The sequence below is a fragment of the Sciurus carolinensis genome, chromosome 8 (genome assembly GCF_902686445.1).
Source record: "Sciurus carolinensis chromosome 8, mSciCar1.2, whole genome shotgun sequence".
NCBI classification, from domain to species: Eukaryota; Metazoa; Chordata; class Mammalia; order Rodentia; family Sciuridae; genus Sciurus; species Sciurus carolinensis.
This window is the reverse complement of record NC_062220.1, coordinates 129,354,437-129,374,260: the sequence shown is the minus strand read 5'-3', so window position 1 is coordinate 129,374,260 and position 19,824 is coordinate 129,354,437.

The window sequence follows — 19,824 nt, the reverse complement described above, 5'->3', positions numbered from 1 at the left end:
CCTGGGGCGGGACAGAAGGACGGGTTAGAGATCCTAAGGGCAGAGCTCGCCAGTCTTCCAGGACATCCCCCACTTCTTCCCTGCTAGTGACCCACTTTATATTCGTTTCAACATTAATGTGTAATTATGAAAATAAAACAAAATCTACATTGAGTCTTCTCGCCCTGCCCCTGAGCTCAGTCCCTTCCGCAGAGGTCATCCCTGGCAGGAGCAGGGCCAAGGTCTCCTCACAGCATTTCCTGTGTGTCCAAGGACATGTTTTGCACCCTCTGGTGCTTCCTCCCTAAACTCCCTTGAATCTCTCTCTGCAATGGGATTTCCTGAGACAGTGGAGGAAAGTGTGGGCGGCTTGACACTCGTCCTTATTTTGTTCCTGAGGTAAAGGAAATACAAATTCAAGATGTTAGAAGATAATGAATGAAACTATTATTTGCAATGAATTACTCCTTTAGCGCAGGTTTTCATAACCTCAACAATAATGTCCTCCTTCTTCCCAGCCTGGCTATCAAAACTGTCTCCAGGGGGCTGGGGTTGTAGCTTGATGATGGAGCACTTGCCTCACACGTGTGAGGCACTGGGTTCAATCCTCAACACCACATAAAAATAAGTAAAATAAAGGTATTGTGTCCATCTACAACTAAGAATATTATTTAAAAAAAAAAAAAAAACTGTCTCCAGACTTGGCCAAATACACCCTGGGGAGCAAAATCACTTTCATCTGAGTACTGCTTTCATCCTATACTTTCCAGAAGAAACTGCTCTTGAAGCTTCAACCACACACATGTACTTGGTCCCTTCCATCATTAACATGCTTCCCTGCCTGGGCCACTGGCCTCTCTAGGCTGGCTGTCCTAATTGTCATCTGCCTTCAGGTTTGAGCTCACACAACTAACACCATGTCCAAAAACCTTCTCCCTCCCTTTAGTAATAGCGGTCCTTCTCACCGACAGTTATCTTCTCTCACTTTTTAATATTGTTTCATTCACAGAATTTATCTCAACTGGATTTCATTTCTTTGTTAACCTACTCTTCTATCTCCATCACCTAGAATATAAGTTTTATCAGAGGTTCGAGTTACTACCCCAGGATCTCCAGTACCCAGCACAGTGCCTCACACACAATGAATACTCAACAAACACTGGTGGACTGAAATGATAATTTAGCCTCACCTATCTTCTGTGAAGTTTCTCTTCCTTTCCGTACTTGGCTCCTTGTGACTTTTGTTTAGAATCTAAATGGATGGCTCAGTAATATTCCATTGTATATATATACCACAGTTTCTTTATCCATTCATCAACTGAAGGACATCTAGGTTGGTTCCACAATCTGGCTATTGGGAATTGAGCAGCTATGAACATTGATGTGGCTGCATCTCTGTAGTATGCTGATTTACATTTGCAGGCAAATGGATGAAACTGGAGAATATCATGCTAAGTGAGATAAGCCAAGCTCAAAAAACCAAAGGACGAATGATCTCACTGATAAGCGGATGATGATTCATCATGGGGGTGGGAGGGGGCAAAAATGGAGGAAGGAGGGACTGTATAGAAGGAAAAGAGGGGTGGGGGGGGGGAAATAACAGAATGAATCAAACACCATTACCTTATGTAAATGTATGATTACACAAATGGTATGCCTTTACTCCATGTACAGAGAAACAACATGTATCCCATTTGTTTACAATAAAAATAAATTTAAAAAAAAAGAATCTGAATGGATGGATGAGCACCTAGACCTGATTCTACACTAGGAACTGTGGGTAAAGCTTTCACCTTTCCTATTGGCTTATCAACTCCCTGGGGGTAGGTACTGTGAGTTTTATTTCATTTATTGTGTTCATGGAAGGTTTTCAAATAGATAATTGAATGAACTAATCAATGACTTAAAGAAAAGGTTAAACAGTTAAAAGTTGATAATGCTAGAGGGGGGTTGAAAATCATCAAAGTCTAGCACTTTACAGATGAGAGTTTAAGTAATTTGCTCAAGGTCCATAAGCTTAAGAGACTGAGTCACAAGCACAACCCAGAGTCTCACAGCTCTCATTTCGAGCTCTTTCTTTTCTTCAGTCAAGCTAGTTTCTGATTACTTTTCTGTGAACCTGACTTACAACTCAAACACAGAAATCCCAAGTTAAAGGCTTGTTTCTTGCCAATTAAAAGGTTTGAGCTTGTACTCTGATTAAATCTAACCCTGGGGATAATGGCCTAATGAACTCAAAAGTGCTATGTGATAGTCAAACAATTTCCCAGTTTCCTTTCTCCCTCCCCTTTCTTTGCAATGACAAAAGACTGGAAATTGTCCCTACCATAACAAAGTATCTTACTTGTTTTGAAAGGGGGAAATGTGCTTTGTGCTAGAAATTGGTCAATATTCACCACAAAGGTCAAAATTCTCCAGTTGTTAAAGTTTTGCCAAACCTTATACCCATAGTAAAATAACATATGAAACAGGTGAAAGGAGAGGAAAAGGGAAGAAAAGCTTGTTTGAGATGACTTTCACTGGTGGGATTTAGTTAGGTAGGTAGTTAGTGAGTGATTGACAAGTTCTTGATATGCTGCCCAGGCTGGTCTTGAATTCAGTCATCCTCCAGTCTCAGTCTCCCAAGTGCTGGAATTACAAGCACATGCCACTGCACTCAGCATCACTAATCATTTGTAATTTTTTTTATTTATATTTGTGTCATTTGACTCTATCTGAAATATGTGTTACTCCTCATTCATCAGTCTCTATTTACACCTTGTCCTTTGAGTGCTAAGGACAATTTTTCCTTCCCAGTTAAAAGAAATTTGGAGTTCCTTCTTTGCTCTTCTAAATCATTTCATATTGGTAACATCTGTTCATAGAGTCTTGAGGTGTCATGCCCTCAGCTTTTAGAATCTCAGAGCTTCTGCTGAGACATCAGATAGCTAGTGCACTGTGACAGAGGACACAGGGCTCCCTTTGGCTTCCTTACACTAATCAGAACTTTGCCCACTGAGTTCAGTTAAACCTTGGAAATTTACTCCAAAAGATGGTGTACTTGAGGATTATCAAAATATATATTGAATATAAAATATATTCCCAGGAAGACATTTCTAAATGTCTTCAGTGAGCACTATCATGATACCAAATACAGAGAAAAGAGATTAGGGTGTAGAAAGCAGCTAAGTAGGAAGGATCCTATTTGCTTTTGACTTTCAAAAGAACTCCTAAAATTATCATAACACAGTCATCACAAAGCTGACACCATCGTATTTATTCATTCATCAAGCATTTACTTTGTACCTACCATTTCTAAAGCACTCTACTTGGTATTAGTAATGAGAGACATAATGACTTGGTTCCTGAGCTGTGGAAGTGTATGGTTTAGTGAGAGACGGGAACCTGTAAACATATTCCTCACATGGCAAGACGGTTTCCAAATACTAATGGAAATAGAAAGTATATGATTGAGGGTAGAGAAGGAAGTTGTAAGCTCTGAATGGAGAATCAAGACAGCTTCAAGGAGGAAAAAGACATTTTAGGAGAAGAACATGCCTATATAATTTCTTTTATTTGTTCTTTGGCAGTGGTTAAGCTACTTCAAACCAATATAAGCAGACATGTTACCCAGCACTTTAGAAGCGGGAGAAACAGGAGGCCTAATATCTTTTCATTCCACTCCTGGCAGCCACATGCTCCTGAAAGCTAAATGTTGCCTTTACAATCCCAAGTACCTCACTCATGGCTAAGAGGAGAGCTGAATACAGAGAGTCGCCTTTCAGCTTTGTCTCCTTCCTCACTGAAGTTGAGTCAAATATGGCTCTTTCATGCCTGTTGCATTATTTCAAGTGCTCTAACTTTCTGTTAGGATGTTATTTTATTCTAGTTCCCAATGAGACATGGAGTAGTGTTATCATTTGGATGTTAAATGTCCCCCAAAAGCCCATATGCTAAAGACTTGGTTGCCAGCCTGGGGTGCTATCAGGAGGTGCTGGAACCTTTCAGCAGAGAGGAAGTTAGGTAATTGGGCATCTACCCTTTAAGGAGATACTGGAACTCTGGCCCTTTCCTCTCTTTTGCTTTGCTTGCGTCTCACCATGAGGTGAGCAGCTTTGCTCCACCACACACTCCCTGCCACAAGGTTCTTTCTCTCCACAGGCACCAAAGCAGTAGAGACAACTGACCACAAATTGCTCTGAAATTGTGAGCCAAAACCAACCATGAACTCCTCTGAAATTGTGAGCTGAAACAAATCTTTCCTCTTCATAAGTTGTCTCTCTCAGATATATTGGTCATAGCAATGGAAAACTGACCATCAGAAGTAGCCATGTGGTTTGTAGTGGGAAGGGGGCAGGCTCGGGTGTTTCCAAGTGTTTGTATGAACGTGATTTTGGAGTCCTCAAATTTTAAGCATCAAGGAGAAGAAAAGAGAAGCAAAACTATTTAGAGAATTGAAGTTTTGAATGCAACCTGTGTGTATAAACTGACTTATTTGGGATTGCTAACTTATTTGGGACATTTTCTAGAGAGAAAGGCAAAGATAAAGGGTTGACAACTTGGCTGAACTTCTGAACCTTATTCATCCTTTGGCAACTCAATATGAATAAGTTCTCAACTATAAGATCAAAACATAAAGCTCCTGCTGCTTCTGCCCACACAGTGTCAGTCTGCAAGATATAGTTCCATGTGTAGGTAGCAATTTACTGTAGCCTTCATACCCACTCAGAGTTGCATATCAATTTCTACCTCTTTCAACTTGGTCTTTGCTGACTGGCAGAAGGATTTCCATGCAGGTCATGTGCTTCTGGGAAAGCTTAAGGTTTAATGAACTGAAACAGGAAATGACAGGGGCTGTAAGTGACAGGCTGCTGCTGCCTGCTTAAATACCCAGACTGAAAAATGATGTCAAGGAAGATATTGAATTCTCAAGCATTATAGAAATGTTCTGTTTGGCTCTACTTGGTAATGTTTTCTGCTGAAGTTAAAGTTCTTGTGACATGTAAAATGATGTTATTCCTCTTAATGATTATCATTTAATAGAAGTTTCAAATGAAATGGATTTTAAATTGGTTTACCATGATTTCTACTTGGAACATCTGCACAGATCTCTAAGATGAAGTGATGTTCAAAATTCACCGCACTATTGACATCCCATATTTTGAGGCCCTATGCTTTCCATATTTCTTGGTGCTTAGAAAATGACAGTTACAAAAAAGAAAGATAACTCCAGTGAGAACATACTGCCTCAACCCTGTGAGTACCTTTTCGCTTTCCTTAATTTATACTAACCAAATGATAAATGTATAAGGACTAATGATCTCTGATCAAGAGGGCCCCTAATCACCATGAAGTGAGCATCTTCCATCCACCACACACTCTTGGCCCTGATGTTCTGCCATGGGCCCCAAAGCAGTGGAGACAACCAACCATGAACTCCTCTGAAACTGTGAGCTGACCCAAATCTTTCCTCTTCATAAGTTGTTTCTCTCAGGTATGTGTTTACAAAGTGGTGCAATCATCAATACTGCCTATTTCCAGAGCATTTTAATCTCCCCAAAAGGAAACCCTATGATTATGAGCAGTCATATCCCATTTCTCCCTTCTCTAGGACCTGTCAAATATTAATCCACTTTCTAACTCTATGGATTTGCCTATTCCCTACATGTAATAGAAATGGAATTGTACAGCATGATTTTGTGTCTAGTGTCTTTCACTTAGTATAATCATCCATGTTATAGCATCTATTCCTTTTACAGCTGAAAAATATTTCATTAAATACCACATTTTCTGTATGTATTCATCAGTTGATGAACATTTGAATTGCTTTCACCTCTTTGCTATTAAGAATAATCCTGCCATCGACATTTACACACAAGTTTTTCTTGGGTATATACTGGAAGTGGAATTGCTGGATCATATGGTAACCCTATGTTGAGGAACTGCCAAACTGAAAAATCATTTCACCATTTTCTATTCACACTAGAAGTGTGTGAGGGTTCCAGTTTCTGTATATCCTTGCCTTGTCATCTTCCCTTTTGATTTTTCTTATTATAGTCATCAGAGTGTGTGTCAAATGATAGCTAATTGTGGTTTTGATGTGCTTTTTCCCTAGTGATTAGTGATCTGAGCAACTTTTAATTTGCTATTTGTATATCTTCTTCAAAGAAGTGTCTATTCAAATCCTATACCCACTTTTAACTGGGTTGTTTATCTTTCTACTCTTATATTGTAAGAGTTCTCATATCTTCTGGATACGGGTACCATATCAAATATATGATTTTCAATTATTTTCTCCCATTCTGTGGGTTGTCTTCACTGATTTGATGGTGTCCTTAGGAGCACAAAAAATATTTCACCTCAGCCCCCAATGTTGTAGATTGAACCTAGGACCTTGTGCATGCTAGGTAAGCATTCTACCACTGAGACATACCCACAGATCAAAAGGTTTTAATTTCAATGAAGTGTTCACATCATCTACTCCCTTCTAGCCTATAAGGGTTTCTACTGAGAAATAACTAATAATCTTATGGCACATTTCTCTAGGTCATGAGTGGTTTTCTCCTGCCACTTTTAAGGTTCTTGTCTTTGACGTTTGACAGTTTATGATAGGCCCTGCGTGGACCTATTTAGGTTCATCCTAGTTGGAGTCCTTTGCACTTTCTTAAACTTGAATATTCATATTCATCCTTGGATTTGAGAAGTTATGGGCCACCATTTATTCAAATAAGCTATCTAGCCCTTTCTCTCTTTTTCCTCTTGGGACTTCCTTAATGCATCTTTTGTACCATTTGATGGTATTCTATACTTCCCTTAGGTTTTCTCCATTCATTTTTCTTTTTGCTCCTTTGGCTTAATAATTTCAAATGACTTGTCTTTGTGTTCCATGATTCTTTCCTCTGCTATTGAATCCTCTAGTGAATTTTTCACTTCAGTTATTATATTCTTCAGTATGAGGGTTTCTCTTTGGTCCATTTTTTAATAGTTTCTATCTCTTTGTTGATATTCTCATTTTGTTCATGCATTGTTACCCTGACTTCCTTTAGTTATCTCCATTCTCTTGTAGCTCACTGAGCTTTTTAAGACAGTTATTTTAAGTTCTTTGCCAGGTAATTAATAGATACTATTTCTTTAAGGTCTGTTTCTGGAGATTTATTTTGGTCCTTAAATTGGGACATATTTTTGTTTCTTCATATGCCACCTTGCTTTTTGCCAGGGTGTCAGTATTTGAAAAAACAACTGTCTTACCAGTCTTTACAGACCTTTGCCAAGTGGTACTTCTACAAGTTCCGTTGACCTCTCAAACCTTTTCTGAAACATTATCTGTCTGAACTTATGCATGGAATTTCTCAATTAGAGAGGTTGTTTTTCCAAGAGCTCATCATTTCTTTCTTCCTCTGGTGTCTATCTGTAGTACTGCTGGTTCTCAGGTCTGCACCAAGTCACAAGCTCTCCTTTCTTCTTGGGAATTCTCAGGCATCCAAAGTATCCAGTTACCCTTCAGCATCCAGGGTCAGACAAAACGGAAATCAGTTCCTATGAAGCCTCCAGAAAGTCAGAACATTGGGCATATGATCTACTTTTCTCTTTCCTTCCCAAGGGAAAATCCAATAATTGGGCATTTTTTTCCTGACCACACTGAGCAAACTGATTATAAGGAAGGACTGTCGGTGAATACATTCTTACCTGTTTTTGTACAGGTGGTCTTGACTTTGCCCTTTCCTTGGTGCTGTGACTTTCTAAATGGTTTCTAGAGTTCTCTTAAGAACCTCTCTGAACTGTATACTGTGGTTAAGTCAGTGCCTGGTCTCACTCTATATTTTTAGCATTTTTTAGTTATGGCATCTTTGATTATCTGATAAAAGCTGTGAAGCTTCACCCTAGAAAAAATACACATACATAAAATATGAGATATAAATTTTGAGACTACAGATAGCCTTAGATATACATGAATATATGACTATTCATCATGCACCCAGGATTTAAAATATTGATGCAGTCTGTGTATAAATGGTTAAATCAGAAGGTGTGGATTACTCAAACCCTGCACAGTCCAAAGAAAGGTCTAGTCCTTGACCATCTTTGAAAGACAACCCCCAAATCTTGGAAGATTCATACTGACAAGTATTTTGAATGCCTGAAGCCTTGGACCACATCGTATCAGTTAAATCACATAGATTATGCTAGTGAGCACATGTTTCTGTTGCATGAGATCCTGAGTCACACTATATCAGTTTGATTTTTGTGTGGCTGAAGATCGATAGCTGAGGTCATTTATAAAGAGGCTGCATACCTATGTGACTGACCTCCAGTAAAATTTCCAGACGCTGAGGTTCCAGTGAGCTTCACTGATTAGTGACACTTTGCACAAAATTTCTGAGAGAATGAAGACTAACAAAAGACAACTTGTGCCTGTTTTCTCCTATTTTGCCTTAAGGAAGTATCTTTTCCCTTTGCTAAGTATAATCTGTATCCTTTCATTACAAGAAAACTTATCTGTGAGTATGACAGCTTTTTCCAAGTCCTAGAGTTCTTCTAGTGAATTATTAAGTCTTGGGAACTTTTCACACATAGTCCAGATCATTCCTTTTGAGTCTGCCAATCTGCCATACCCACTGCTGTAATTAGGCTACATGTCTCTCAGTACCCAGAGGACAAGTTCATTCCAACAAATACTTAATGAATGCCTAGCATTTGCTCAGTGCTAAGAAAGTACAAAAATCAGATGGAAGTAGGTTCATACCTTAGGCTTCAAGGTTGATATAGACCACTCCAGTGTTCTAAATGTAAGTGGTAGAAATCATGTACATAGGTAGTATTTATTTCCTGTGGCTTCCGATTGCTCTCATCCAGTACATCATTCTACAGCAATCTCCCCTTATCAGTGGGGAAACATTCCAAGACCACAGTGAAATGAAGAATAGTACTGAACCTTGTAGTTTTAATGCATTTTTCATCTTAACTAAGGGCTTATGAGGCACTGTGGTCATTAATTTTGCAGTTTGAAGTTTGACAGCAAAAGTAACATGAATTTCTTTTTCCTTCATCACAATTTTACAGATATTAGGCTCATTCTTATATATCTTAGCAATGTCAGCATATGATTTTTTTCTTACTAGGTAAGGAACTTACACCTTTTCACTTAAAGGAAGTACTTAACAAATTCTCTTTGGCATATGAAAATTGCCAACTTGTCTTATGCTTTGAGGCCACTGTTAAGAAAAATAAGGGTATGGGGTTGTGGTTCAGTGGTGGAGCACTTGCCTAGTATGTGTGAGGACCTGGGTTTGCTCCTCAGCACCACATAAAGATAAATAAATAAAATAAATGTATTGTGTCCATATACAACTAAAAAATATTTTTTTTTAAATTTAAGGGTTGGAGATATAGTTCAGTTGGTAGAGTGCTTGCCTTGCAATCACAAAGACCTGTGGTGCCTTGCACACCACAAAAAAAAATTTAAAAATAAAAATAAGGGCTACTTGAATCAAGCACTATGATACCACCACACTCAGTCTGATAAATGAGATGGCTACTAAGTGACTAATGGGCAGATAGCATACACAACTTAGATAACTCTGGGCAAAAGGTTGATTGATGTTCCAGGCCTGCTGGAGCAGATGGTACAATATTTCATCACACTATTCAGAAGGCTGTGCAATTTACAACTTGTGAATTGTTTATTTCTGAAATTTTCCACTTAATACTTTCAAACCACAGTTGATCATGAAAAGCGAAGCTGTGGATAAAGGGGACTACTATATACCTTATTCTTCTACATTTTATATGAGGTCCTGCTTAAAGGAAATACCTTATGTTTGTAGGGTAATGACTAACTATGGTTTTACTTATTTTTTCATTCATTCATTCATTCCATTCATTCATTCATTTGGTATTGAGGATTGAACCCAGGAGCACTTTACCACTTAGCAACATCCCCAACCCTCTTTATTTTATTTTGAGATGTGTCTCACTAAACTGCCCAGGCTGGCCTCAAGCTTGTAATCCTCCTGCCTCAGTCTTCCAAGTTGGTGGGATTTTTGTTTTAATTTTTGAATTTGTTTTTAAATATCGGGATTATTGAGGTATAATTTATATATAACAAAAGGCACCTATTAGAAGTATTCAGTTCTATGAGTTCTGACAAAAGTGTATAGTCATATAACCACTACCTGAAAAGTTCCAGTGTGTTCCTTTATGTCAAGTGCCCTCTCCCTACTCCCAGTCCCTGGCAGCCACTAATCTGTTTTCTGCTACTACAGTTTCACCTTTTCCAGGATGAGATGTAAGTAGAATCAGATAGTATAAATGCTTTCATGTCTTTCTTTTTTTTTTTTTAGCCTACCACAGTGTCTTTGAGTTTCATCTATGCTGTTACATGTATCAAGAGTTTGTTCCTTTTATTACTAAAGAGTCTTCCACTGTGTGGGCATGCCACAATTTGTTGTGTTTGCTTCCAGTTTGGAGCTATTATAAAGAAAGGTACTAGGAGCATCACATTCAAGAGTCTGTGTGAATAAGCTTCCATTTCTCTTGGGTAAATAAATACCAAAAATTAGGATTGCTATGTCATATGGAAGAGTATGTTTATAAGAGATTATGTAACGTTTTCCCAGTGGCTTTACCATTTTGTATTCTCACCAGCAAAATATGAGATTTCAGTTGTTACTCATACTCACCACCACCTAGCATTGTCAACTTTTCCAATTTCATTCCTCAGGTACATAGTGGAAATTTATTGTGGTTTTAATTGGCATTTGCCTAATGACTAATAATGCTGAGCACCTTTTCATATGATTATTTGCCATTCTTCTGTTTTTTCTGATGAGGAATATATTCAAATTGTTTATCTGTTTTTAAATTGGGGCTGTTTATCTTAGTATAGCATTATAAGTGCTCTTTACATGTTATGGATACAAGACTTTAATCCTAAATGTGTTTTGCAACTATTGTTTCCCTCATGAACAGTTTCTAATTTTGAGTAAGTCCAATTTATGAATGTTTTTAATGGTTAGTGTTTTTCCCCTTCCTAAGAAGTTTTTGACTAACCCAAGATCAGAAAAACTGTTTCTCCTTCTAGACATTTTATACTTTGTTGGTCAGTGATTTACTCTGCCTAAGATACAAGAAGGGTTGAGGTTTATCTTCAGCACTTGGATATCCTATTTTCCCTGCACTGCCTATTTAAACAACTTTACTTTCTTCCATTGAATAATTTTGTCACTTTTGTAGAAAGCTAATTGACTCTCCATATGTTAGTCCATTTCTGGCCTCTCTGCCCAGTTCCATTAATCTCTGTCTATCCTTATGCTTTTTCTGACCTTGATTACCATAGCTTTATAGTAAATCTTGAAAACATATAACTTGGTTTCTCCAACATTATTTTTCTTTTTTCAGGTTGTTTTGGGTCTCCTAGGTCCTTTGTTTTTTCTTTTTTTTTTTTTTTTTTTTTTTTTTTTTGGGTGCTGGGGATCGAACCCAGGGCCTTGTGCTTACAAGGCAAGCACTCTACCAACTGAGCTATCTCCCCAGCCCCTCCTTTGTTTTTTCATACTAATTTTACAATCAACTCGTCAATCTCTACAAAGTTGTCTGCTGGGATTTTTATTAGGTTTGCACTGAATCTGTAGATCAATTTAGGAGAATTAACATCTTAATAACACTGAGTCCTTTAATCCATAAACATGGAGTATTTCCCTATGTATTTAAGGCGTCCTTAATTTCTCTCAAAATGTTTTGTAGTTTTCATTGTGCAGGTCTTATGCATATTTCATTTAATCCATCCCTAAGTGTTTTACGTTGGTTGCTGCCTCTGTGAATGTTATTTTGTTTTTGTTTTTGTTTTGTTTTGGTCCTGGGGATTGAACCCAGGGGCACATTACCACTGAGCTACATTCCCATCCCTTTATATCTTTTTATTTTAAGACAGGGTCTCACTAAGTTGCTTAGCCTTCCTAAATTGCTGAGGCTGACTCAACCTTGTGATCCTGCTGCCTCAGTCTCTTGAGTCACTGGAATTACAGGTATGTTCCACTGCACTCACCCAGCTCTGAATATTATTTTGTATTTTGCCTTCAGTAATTCATTGCTAGCAGAAAAATACAATGAATTTTTAACTTTCTTTTTGGGGGGGTGGTTATTGGGGATTGAACTCAGGGGCACTCAACCACTGAGCCACATCCCCAGCCCTATTTTGTATTTTATTTTAGAGATAGGATTATGTCTACATACTTTGCATATTTTTGTTTATTTTTAAATGAAGCTAATACTCCTGGATTCAGAGTATCCTGAGATTCTCAGAAAGTTCCATGCTTCCTTTCTGATTCTGCGGACTTTATGTTTCTTTGACTTCATTTTATTTTGAATATATGTGCCTATCCTATTTATTTTAATAAACACAAAAACATTCCTATAATTCTGAATATTTGACAAGTACAACCCTATGTTATAGGTATTATTCTTGTCCCAATTTAGAAATAAGGAAACAGAGACACTGGGAAAATTAATTTGCCAAGGTCCCACAGCTAATGTATGCTGGAACTGAGATTTGATCGTGGACTTCTGGCTCTGCATCAGCAGCTCTCAAATATCTTAATCTATGAAACCCTTTATATTCTTACAATGACAAAGTCAAAATATATATATGGGTATAAAACGGGACTGGAATATTCAGGACATCTTGATTAAGAAAAACAAAGCCTTAGAACTTTACCCCCAGACGTTAAAGTTTACTTTAAAGCTACAAATTAAAATAGGGTACTTCTGGAAAAAGGATAGACAAATAGATCACTAGAATGGAAGAATGAGTTCAGAAATAGACCCTCAGATATAAAGTCATCCCTCCCAACACTTATCAACAGGGGATAAGTTCCAAGACCCCAGAAGATGCCTGAAACCATGCATAGTCCTTAATCCTATATATGCAGACAGTCTCCTGCTTAAGGATGGTTTGACTTACAATATTTCAACTCTGCAAAAGTGTGACATGTTTATGTATTCAGTAGAAATCATCTTTCAAATTCTGATCTTTTCCTGGACTCACAGTATGCAGTATAATATTCTCTCCAGATGCTGGGCAGCAGCAGTGAACCACAGCTCCAGTCAGCCATGTGATCTCAAGGGTAAACCACCGATACTCTACCATGCTGTGTTGCTAAGCTGTTGTTCAATTAGGTTAGGAGTGGTAAGTGCATTTTCAACATAGGATAGTTCCAGCTTTCAATAGGTTTATCAGGACAGCATCTCATTGTAAGTCAAGGAGTATATACGTACTATGTTTGTCCCTATGTACCCTGCAGCATTGCCATAAGTCCTGCCATGAGATGGATACTAAGTGTCTAATAGGCAGTAGCATATACAGCATGTATACACTGGACGAAAGAATGATTGGGTTCTAGGCAGATTGGAATGGGATTGCGCAAGATTTCATTGCACTACTCAGAATGGTATTAAAAGTTATGAATATAATTTATGAATTGTTTACTTCTGGAATTTTCCACTTAATAGTTTTGTACTGTTTGCAGGTAACTAAGACCAGGGAAATCAAAACCACCATAAGGAAGGGGATTATTGTATATTTTCTTGATTTACATCTAACGTTAACTTTGCAGTTATAGAGGGGAAGATGGTATTTTTTAAAATGGTGTTGGAATGATATGGGCATGGAGAATAACAAACCCTTATCCTTAACTCAAGTTATACACAAAAAATTGTTTTCTAGACCTATATTCAAAAGCTAAAACAATCAAACTTTCAAATGAAAACATAAAATATTTTCCTAATATTGGATTGGGGTAGGTAAAGATTTCTTAGCCATATACGAAATGCATTCAACCAAAAAAGACTGATAAATCTCAAATCATGAACATCTCATTATCAAAAGATTTCATTCATTGAGACTAAATAGATCAGCTATTAACTACTACAGAATCTATATAGAGAATATGCAAAGAAACCATACAAATCAATAAGCAAAAGACAATTCAGTGTTATAATGAGCAAAAGACTTGAGTAAACATTTCACAAAAGACATTCGAATGACCAATATACATCTTAAAAGGTGCCCAGAATACCTCCACAGAAAATACATATGAAAACCAGAGATATATGTTCATCAAAATGGTTAACAAAATATAAATGGTCATTACCAAGTGTTGCTGAGGAGATGGAGTAACTGGAACTCTCATATACATTTCCTTATAAAACCAAAGCATACACCTACTCTGGGATCTCAGGAATTCTACAGCCACATGCTCAAAAAATTCAGTTCACTGCCCATGAATGACTTCTACAAGAACATTCATGGCAGCATTATTCCTAATAGCCAAAAATTGAACAAAATCCAAATATCCATCAACAGAAAACAAAACATCTTGTGATATAATCATACAGTGGACCATTATCAGCAATAATAAAAACGAATGGACTACTAGTACACAGAACAACACAGGTGAGTCATAAACATCATGCTGAGAAAAAAAAACCAGACACAGGGATGGAGGTGTAGCTCACTGACAGAGCACATGCTTAGCATACACAAGGCCCTGAATCAATCCCCAGAACAAAATCCAGATTTTTAGGTATATTTATATATATGATATATGTTATATATATATGATGTTCAAGAACAATCTGGGCTGAGGTTGTAATTCAGTGGTAGAGCACTTGCCTTGTATGTGTGAGGCACTGGGTTTGATTCTCAGCACCACATATAAATAAATGAATAAAATAAAGGTCTACCAACATCTAAAAAATTTTAAAAAACAACAATCTATGGTGACAGAAATCAAAATATGGTGGTCAATTCTGGTGGACTTAATGAGACACAAGATGTCTTTCTAGGGTGATGGAAATGTTCTATATATCAAATGGGTATACATATGTAAAAAATAAGGTATGTCTTAAAAGTGTATGAACTACATATAAATTATACCTTAATTTTTTAAAAAATATATATTTTAAAATTGCTGCAATCCCCCAGAGAACCTTTGTTATATCAAATTTGATAACTTTAGAAATCAAAATGGAGAAATGTTAAAGTATTTATTAACTTGTTAAAAATAGCAATAATAAATTCATTACATATTAACATAATATCTTTATGAAAAATAACTTTTCTAAAGCAAAAAATATTCTCTTTAGTGAGAAAAATGACATTACATCTTTGCAAATTTCTTTAATGTCTGGCTTTAAAAAAAGACACCTGGATTCTCAAAACTGCTTTTGCATTTAATCTGTTAAAACCTCACACATCATGCAAACTTTGGAAACTCCAGTGTACAACTGTACAAGAAAGTAAGTAAAAAGATGATAGCTTAAAATTATTAAGAAAGTAGATTAGACCTCATGGCCCTCTGAAAGGCTCAAAACTGTAGGGTTCCCCCTCACCACAAGTTGGGAACCTCTGCTCTGATCCACCTCCCTTGGCTGCTCCTTTAACATATGGCTAGAAGAAAACAAAATACCCAAGTTTGAAAAGGGGTTCATGTCTTTGGATTATGCAGAGGTGAGTGAGGTGGGGCGGTGGGGATGGGAAGGACTGTAGAATGAGAGAGACATTATTACCCTATATACATGTATGAAAAAAAATTTTTAATAAAAAGAAAAGGGGGTCATGTTAGCTACTGTGCATTGTACAGCTTCCCTAGTACTTTCTCATTTTCCACAATTCTACCCTTGCCTCCCCCACATTTTTTCCAGGTTCAACAACTTTGGAGAACAGGACGTCTATTGCTGTCATTTTTCCCTCTGTTGGAAGCCACATTCCAACAGGCAAGTAGATGAAAGCTGCAGGACATCTGAGCACAGCAGGGGCCAAGTCCCTTTCCAGGTGACTTCTATGTCTACTCTCCTAGGCATAATGTTCATCATAATGGGCTGTTATTACTCTTTGTTTTGACAAATGTATTTATGGGTGTCCAGTATTCAATAATAGGGTATGACTATCTTCGTATGTAGAAAGTTCTCTTATGCCCTTTTCCGGTCACTGTCCCCACCACACTTCCAGAGGTACCCTCCCTTTAACTGGAAAAAAAATTAATTTTGCAAATCTCTGGATCGCTTAGCCCTCTGTTCTTGATTAGATGCTACAAAAGTCACAAACACTTTCCAGTCTTTCCTTAGATGATATTTCTCCCATAAGTTATTTTAAATTATAGAACAGGAGAACAGATCTTCAAACTGTGGGAGAGGCATTCAATAAAAGCTTTTTTCCCCCACAATACTGAATTTCATGGACTTAAAGAAGAATATATTTAATGGGTAAAACTTCCAAAAGAAAAGGCAAAGCAGGTCACTATCACTCATTTTCACATATCAAGAGTCCAGTGAGGGCAAAACTTCAGTGTACTATGGGAGGTAAAAAAGGAAGCTCTTAGGCTTCAGAGTTGCAGGATATGATTAAAGCCCCATGACAACAAGGCCTGTTTCCCAAGCAGTTCCATCCAACATCAGCACTCCGGGCAGCTCAGAACCTTTCAGATCCAGAGAAAATACATCCTGCAGTGCTTAATCATACATATCTCAAGGCTTGCAGATAAAGTCCATTATCAAAAGAAGACTTGAGTCTCAAGTATTAAGCAGCTCACTTATTCCCACTAAAACTGTTTTTTAGTGCAGAGGATAATTCTGTCCATGTTTATTATGTCCTTGTGTCGACCTATCCCTGTGGCGCACATAAGAATGAAAACTGTGATTCCCAAAATAAGATGGTTTCAAATCTATGTAGGTGTCTGATTTAGGAGGAACACCAAGTACAAAGGAATTCAGACTAAGAGGTCAGGCAGGGTGGGGAGGGGACTCGTGGAAAAGAGAAAATATAAACTAGGCCTTAAAATTTGGTACGAATTCCAACAAATATCCCCACAACCAGTTATTTAATTGCAAAACCAACTAGAACTCAGTGCCCCTGGGGATACTTAAGCACCTCAATATAATCCTTCTTGGCTGAACTCAGCAAGCTAAAACTCAAGGTGCTGGTAGGACTGTGTTCCTTTATGGTGACACTAGAGAAAAATTCATTTTCTTACCTTTTCTAGCTTCTAGAGATACTTAGATTCCTTAGCTTATGGCTCCTTCCTTCATCTTCAAACTCAGCAATGACTGGTTGTCCTTTGCACATTACGTTACTAACACTGGCCCTTCTGCCCTTCTCTTCCATGTTTAAGGACACTTGTGATGCCATCGAGACCAGGCGGATTAGCCAGATAATCTCCCATCTCAAGATCCTCACCTTAATCACATCAGCAGTGTAAGATAACATATTCAACAGGCTCCAAGTATTCAACTGGAGGTGGATGTTCCTAGAGGGCTATTCCTGTTACAACCTGGCTGGTACCTCCAAGGATTGCAATGAGGCCCATTCTAGGATGACTGTAAGAGGCTGGAAACCAGCAACAAGTGCTGGTAAGGAGTCAGTGCTGGAGCAACACTGAGGATCATCAAGCAAAAGAGAAAGGAGCAACTCCCTCCTCTTGTCTTCCAGACTTGCTGTAGTGCCCTCTGTTGGCAGGATTTATCGGGAAGTCATCTGGCTAAGGAGAATATTTTAAAGTATTGCAATATCAGTCCCAACATTGCAGAGCAGAGTGTAGAATGGTAGGTTTGAGGCTGGAAGACAATAGCTTAGTGTGTTGATCAGCTTTTCATCACCATGACCAAAATACCTGACAAGAGCCAGGCACGGTGGTACAGGCCTGTAATTCTAGCAACTTGGGAGGCTGAGATAGGAGGATTGCAAGTTCAAAGCCAGCCTCAGCAAGTTAGTGAGGCCCTAAGCAACATCGGGAGACCCTGTCTCATAATAAAAAATAAAAGGGGCTGGGGTTGTAGTTCAGGGGTTAAGCACCCCTGAGTTCAATTCCTAGTATAAAAACTTTAAAAAAAATAAAAACTGAACAAGAACAATTTGTTTTAGCTCATGACTTCAGGGTTCAGTCCATGGCTAGCTGACTCCCAGGTAGAAATATAATGGCAGAGGGGTTTGGTAAAGGAAAGTTTCTCAGCTAATGGCAGACAGGAAGCAGGAGAGAGAGAGAGAGAGAGAGAGAGAGAGAGAGAGAGAGAGAGGAGAGAGAGGAGAGAGAGAGAGAGAGAGAGAGGGAGGAAGGGGATGGAGAGAAGATAAACCCAGAGCACACCCCATGTGACCTCTTCATTCAACTAGGTCATACTTTCTGGTAGTCCATTCAGCTATCAGTGGATTAATCCACTGATGAGGTCAGAACTCTGATGATCTAATCACTTCCCAAAAACCTCAACTCTGAACACATGAGACTTCGGAGGATGCTCCAGAGCCAAACCAAAACACTTAGCAACTGACAAAAATACCACTAAAATTAAGTTTAAACAAATGACAGCCTAGGATTACAATACAGATGCTTCTTAAGTTACAATTGGGTTACTTCCCAATAAACCTATTGTAAATTGAAAATATCCTAAGTCAAAAATGCATTTAAGCCAGGCGTGGTGGCACATACCTATAATAACAACAGTGGCTCAGGAAGCTGAGGCAGGAGGATCTCAAGTTCAAAGCCAGCCTCAGCAAAAGTGAGGCACTAAGCAACTCAGTGAGATCCTGTCTCTAAATAAAATACATACTAGGGCTGGAGATGTGGCTCAAAGGTTGAGTGCCCCTGAGTCCAATCCCTGGTACCCACCCAAAAAATGCCTTTAATAACACCTACCAAACATCTTAACTTTGCAACACAGTACACTGTGGCATATCAGTTGTTCACCTGTGTGATCTTGTGGCTGACTGGGAGCTGTGTATCACACCTGAGAGTAGTTAATTGCAAAACCAACAAGAACTTGGTGCCCCTGTACCTATGGTACATATAACTAGCCCAAGAAAAGTGTAAAGTTCAATTTTTAAAGTAAGTTTCTACTGAATGTATGTGGCTTTCACAGCATTATAAAGCTGAAAATTTTTCAGTTGAACCACTATAAGTTGGGGACCATCTGTATATTTGATAAAAGGTTTATAACTTCAAAATATAATGGTTTTTAGAAACCAATAAGAAAAAGACAACCCAATAAAAATGGCAAAACCACAATATGCATGTGACTACAGTATAGTAAATACCTAAACCAGCAGCACAGTCCTTTATTGTTCTGTATTGTACATAATTATATATGCTATATCTTTATACAACTGGTAGTTGACATCAGCATCACCAGACACACGAGTAATAATGCATTGTGCTGTGACATGATGACTTCAGTCTCATTAGGCAATAGAAAATTGCCCATGCTATTATAATCGCATGGGACGACCAATGCATATGCAGTGTGTTAAGGTCAAAATGTCATTTTGCAGCATATGACTACAAAATAAGTCTGGGAGATCTTTTTTTTTTTTTTCCCTTAATTTTTAGTTTTATTTATTTATTTTTCTAATTTTTATTTTGTTGGATACCAGGGATTGAACTCAGGGGCACTCAACCACTAAATCACATCCCTGTCCTCTTTTTTTTTTTTTTTCAGTTGTCAATGGACCTTATTTATTTATATGCAGTGCTAAGAATCGAACCCAGTGCCTCACACATGCCAGACAAAGTGCTCTACCACTGAGCCACAACCCCAGCCCCAAGCCTGAGGGATCTTATAGTGCTAGAAAGTGAGGAAGTACTACAAAAACAAAACACAATAGCAACAACAAAACCCCCACAAATGGAGTCTTTCAAAGGGGAAAAAGAGCTAACTGATAGATTCCAATGGTCAAAGTTGGACTAACTTGAGCCACAAATTTGAAGTAAGGGATTAACTTTAGAGAACTAATTTAAATTAGAGAACTTTATACTGTACCAGAGAATATTAGAGATTGCAGAAGTGGTTATAAGGTAGAAATATTATCATTCATCAGTATAA